Source organism: Capsicum annuum, chromosome 3 (assembly GCF_002878395.1).
Source record: "Capsicum annuum cultivar UCD-10X-F1 chromosome 3, UCD10Xv1.1, whole genome shotgun sequence".
In the NCBI taxonomy this organism is placed as follows: domain Eukaryota; kingdom Viridiplantae; phylum Streptophyta; class Magnoliopsida; order Solanales; family Solanaceae; genus Capsicum; species Capsicum annuum.
Genome location: NC_061113.1, coordinates 188,740,885 through 188,746,758, shown reverse-complemented (window position 1 = coordinate 188,746,758; position 5,874 = coordinate 188,740,885).

Here is a 5,874-nt window from a genome sequence, read left to right as displayed (position 1 = left end):
TGTTCTTTATATGTCTTATTTTCTACTTTATTCGATCATCCTATGATGCCTATTGAGTACAATTGACCGTAGTCACCCCTACTGTACCTTTTCGGTGCAGATTCAGGTTCAGGTGCACCCCATATTACTTGGTTTTAGAAATTGTTGGAGCTTTCAAGGTAGTGAATGATTTTTAGGCATCCGAATGTCTTCTACTCTCTTCTCTATCATTAGACTATGTCTTTACTAGTTTTCAGAGACAGAGTTTTATCTATTGACTTTCTTATGTACTTTATTTGGATTCAAGTAGTACTAGGTATGTTCTTATACTGTTGACATCAAGTTTTGGGAGTTATGGCTACATTGTTGATTATATTCTTTCTGCATTTGTTATACTTATATGGTTCAACTTCATTCTAGAAGCCTTACCTTAGGGTTATTTCTGTCTTTTTACCTTTTGTGTATCAGTTTGGGTGATAGGCTTACTCGTCAAGGTTTACCTTGACGAGTGCCATCATGAACCTTGATTTTGGGTCGTGACAATAGAGTGGCAGGGGTGGTACTAGAGGTGGTCAAAGTAGATCTTGGAGAGCTTGTGGTAGTGGACACGAGATAACTCGATTTGGGAGTAGGCATGGTCAGTGTTATGCTATACCTGAAAGATCTAAGGCAGAGGCCTCTGATGTAGTTATCACATGTATCATCTTGATTTACCATCTGTCTGCTTCCATGTTATTTGACCCTGGTGTTGACACCAAATTTTTGCTCTCTACAATTTAGTTTAATTTCAAGCTTCTTCAATTTTAAATAAATTGAAATATTATTCTTTATGGATAAATAATTTTCTCAATAAACATTTCTTGGGTTAATTTTGTCATTTTAAATAGCAACCAATTTTCTTTCCAAATATAAGGGATTGTAAGAGGTTCTTATTTAAATAAATATGTTTTACCAAAAATAGGCTTTGATAAAAGTTCGCCTTCTAAAAATTGATTCAATTGAGGATATTTGATTTAAATTTTTTTTTTTTGAAATAAATCATTTTTAGGAAAGCAATTATTCAAATTTTACTAAACTAAGAAGCTAGTAATTCGATTGAACATCAATCTGTCTTAATTTTTAATTAAATTGTTAAATGTGGCAGTATGTAAGATTGGTTTGGTCACAATTGCAAGGAAACTGACCTTATTTGAATCCATTTTTGCTATGTTTTTAATAAAATTGACTAAATCTATTTGGTCATTTCCTAAATAGCATAATTTAAATCCTTAAATCTTAATTCTAACCAACCAATACCTAAAGCTTAATCTACCCAACCCAGGACCAACACCAATACTGACCTGACCCATACCTTTATATCCCCTTAGTCTTCCTTTATTCAACATAACAACGACAACAACATCAACGCAACAAACCTAGCTGCTGTAACAACAACTAAATTAACCCAATCTCAACCTTTTTTCTGCCTTCAAATTCCTTATTTACTCTCTCAATTCGCACGTTCTCGTGTGACCAACATGAGGGGTCGTCCAAAGAACCTTCGAGGATCCTAAAAAAGACAATTTCCCCAAAAATTAAGGACCCAATTTCAAATTCATGAAATTAGTATCAAAGTCATACAACATAACTCACACTCAAAACCAATTCCCAAAACTCTACAATCCTATATCAAAAATTCACTCCTAAATCCCCCAAATTTTGTACCTATATAAACCCCACTATTCCTCTTATGGCGGTAATATTTTTAGAGTTGATAGGATCCTCAAAGGCTTAAAAAGATTTTGGGATTTCTCAATGGATTTTCACACCCCAAAAGGCAAAATCCCAAATTAAAAGAAGGATTTTGCTTAGTTTAAAATTTTCTGGTGCTAAGATTTTTTAAGTCTCCATTGGGCTTGAGCCTTGGCCAAGAATCTGAGTTCGTCTTTTCAATGGTGGTGAAGTCAAATTTCGATAAAGTTCAAGTCCCAGTTGACTTCTCTAAAAAGGTAATAATCATTATTCTTTTTTTACTTCTCCTTATATGTTTGAATTAATTTGGTCATAGAATAGTTTCTATGTTTGTACGGATTATTTTCCATTCTAGTTAAGTTATAGTTTTATGCTGTGCTTTAATTTTTCTTCTGGTTAAAATGTCTATGTGATGTTTCTGATTAAGTTCACCATTTCCAGCAACAACATACCTAGTGTACTCCCTCAGAGTGTTGTCTGGGAGGGTAATGTGTATGCAGAGCTTGCCACTACCTCAGATGAAGTAGAGAGGCTATTCCTTATAGACCCTCGGCTCAGTACAGATAACAATATAACAACACCAAACACAAAAGTTAGTGGAATACTTCAGGTATATATATTTAAGTACTAGAAACTCAAGCATAATAACTGGAAGGTTTATTTCTTGTTCTTTTATGTAAGTTTAGATTTATATGATCACAACAGCCTGCCTCCATTTTATGTTTAGTTGTGATTAGCCTAAAGTTAAAACATGGTATATTCTCATAGGCGCACTCTTTCTTTTCTTTTTCTAGATAATCAAATAGGATAGAAGGGCATGATATTTTCAAACAACTTTTCCCGTGTATGTCTAGTTTCCAAGTTCTAATATGTTTCCCTTTCAATTGGTCCTAGCCTAATTCTTATTGTGGCATGAACATGATTTTAGCCTTAGTACCTCTGGAACTCTACTTTATTGATCTCTTTAAAGATTGTATCTTTTTTGTTAAAATAAATGACACATCTATCAAGTTTTAGTTTTTATTAGAAATGATAACCTCAGTATATTCTTGAAATCAAGTTGACTCTTTCTTTCTTTTCCTGTAGTCGATCTATAGTAACCTATTTTCATTTTTGAAGTTCTTCTTTTTAAATCCTTTCTTTAAACAAGTTTTTCATTTTTGAAGTTCTTCTTTTTAAATCCTTTCTTTAAATAAGTATGACTTCCCTTAGTAGTTAATTTTGGACTTTTAAAGCCTCGCTTGTCTTGTTTTGGTTAGATTTATAGAGAGTAAGGTAGTGATTGGGAAAAGTTCAGCTCTAGAGAGGAACTTGGGTATACCAACTCGGTTTTCCTAGGTTGCTCCTTTCCCCGAAACTTTTATGTCACTTGTTGAACACTCATAACTATATTATAAAAAAATTCTAGAATCTGATTTTGAAACACCCATTTCCCCATTTATCTTTGTGTCATCTCCAAATGGACAAGATAATGTTGTGCGATTCTTTTTCTGAGAAAGCTTGGTTATGTGTCGTTATGCATTTAGAAAGATATTTTTGATCCTTGTGATTTTAAAGCTTCGGAGCTACGTAAAAATGTGTATCCATACTAATTTTGTTTTTATTTATATGTTGATGTCATTATTTGGTCAAGGTTTTGTAGTATAATATGGTAGTTGACTCCTCTCTATTTTCTTGAAAATTAATCAGTTCCTTTGTCTTTACTTTGCCATCTTCTAAACTATTCATCTCTTAAAATGATCCAGTGGGCAGAGTGAGTATTAATAGTTATTGGTTTCTTAGGTGTGTGCACTTTCATTGTTTCATTAGCTTTCATATGCTGTGACAATTACTTGAATAAGACTGGTGGGTATGACTTTGTGACAATAAACTTGCTTGAATTGATCACTAATTCCCTTTCTATCTTTCAATGTGGCATGAACCTGGGTCTGCATCTTCTTATGTGTCTATATACTTTTCTATTGAGTTTGATGCTACTTATGAGTCTCTTAATGTGCCTATTCATGTTTCTAATCTATTACAAGATTCTTCAGTGGTGGATTAGGTGTGCCGATCTTTTATAGTGACCTTTGTAGGGCATTAGACTTGGGTAGATTTGATTATTCTAGAGATGGTTGATTTTGATGTTATCTTGGTTATGGATTGGTTATCTCCCTATCATGTAATTTTTAATTATTTTGCCAAGACCATGACTTTAACTACTTCATCTGTGCCAAGGTTAGCATAGAAGGGTATGCCTAGTTTGGGTTTGAAGGGAGATATATCTTTTCTACTTGCTCGTCTCATGGTAGAAAAAAGTGTTTCTCCTATTTTGCCTACGCGACACTAGTGTTGTGTAAGACCCCACAAAATTTTTAAGTTTAATTCATCCTTTTAGGCTTGTCAAGGGGTCCCAGACTTAGAAAATTCTAGCTAAGTTTCCAGACTTAGTTTATTTTTTACCTTTAAAAGTTGAAAATCTTATTGCGTAACCATAATGTCCCTTAATGGTCTATATTTTTATTAAGTTTTCATCAGAGAGGTCGATAGGTCTTCTCAGACAAGTTCTAGATTTTTCGAAACTCATTTAGACCACGTTTGGTGTCCAAAAATAGTGGATCAATGCGATCTTGGTGAGCCACATCACCTATCGCGTTGGTTAACATTCTTACAGGTTTCCTGAGTCAACACTACTGAGGCTTGGTGCGATCATGGCTTGACGCATTGGATATCGCGTCAAAGCCATCGACACGCCGCTTCGCTCAATGCATCGGTGCCCAGTTTTAGTCATTAAATGACCGCATCCTTAAGGGTAATTAGGTCATTTTCCCTGACCTTTAGCCTTCATAAAAACGAAATTGATCCCTCTTTTGGCTAAATACATTCTTTATTCCACAATTGCTCAAGAATACGAAACCCTAGGTGATTAAATTCAAGTCAAGAATTCAATCGTTCCTCCCTCAATCTTCAAGAAACTTCCATCTAAGGTATGTGAAGTGTTCATTCATGGATTCCTTTCATTTGTGCAGTCCAAGGATCCAATTTTAAATTATTAATTTTGATATTCATGGTGTGGATTGATTATGATCATGTTGATGTGTTGTATGATTCCAAAGTTGGAATCTTTAGTGTGTTTTCATGATATTATATTAGCATGTGGATTGAATTTCATGAAATTGGGTTGATTAATGTAGCCATGATGTAATTGCTTAATGTTCATGCCTAAGCCTAAGTTTATGCATTCCATGTGTGTGAAAAAATGCCTAAGTGAGTAGAATTGTGTTTTATGAACCCTTACTGATTTACATGATGAACTTAGGCTATAACTACATGTTCAAAATGACTCCCATGCTAATGTTATGTCCTGTGATGAATTGATGGAGTGTTGATGAGACTAGATTGTGAATTTAGGATATGTTAGAATGTATTTCGATTCATGTACAAGACTATGAGTATGAAGTGCATCATGAAATCCCTCAATGGTTGTATTATGAAATGTTAACAATTGTTATGAGCCCAAGAAGTTCCATGTTCTATTTATTTTCATGCTATTGAGTCCTGGGGGTATTCAATACTCGACAATTTAGCTGTGTGCCTAGAGTCAGTGTCAGTTTTATGATAATCTCAGTCATGCCTTGATCAATAGTATTCCCAGTCAGTTTTAGAACTCAGTAGAATTCAGCTAGTTATATTACTCAGGAAAACTTAGTAATCTCATGAACTCAGTCAGTTAACAAAATTCAGTAATATTCTGTCAGTCCATAGAAGTCAGTGAACTAAGTCTAGTTTATCTCAGTATGATCAATTTCGTATCTATTCAGTTTGGAGTAGGACACAGCACCGAGCGAACCTAAGGATGAGGGTACACACTGACAGTAGAGGGTGTGATCCTTAGAAACAATCCTTGCATTCCAGAACTATGTAGCCAGCAAAGGTTGACACATCAATACTGACAACTGAGGGTTGATGAGGTGGATTTACACTGCCAGATGAGGGTCCCACCATTCTTCTTTGGGGATACTGCCAGATGAGGGTCACTCACAGCTTGTCCTTACCAGTGGCACGGTATTGACACGCTTCCAATTGGGGTTACAGATTGGACCCCAACTCTATACAGAAAAGGGGCATGTCGGTTAGATGACTATTTCCCACAGTCTTACTCTTAGTCTCAGTAAAAGAACTCAG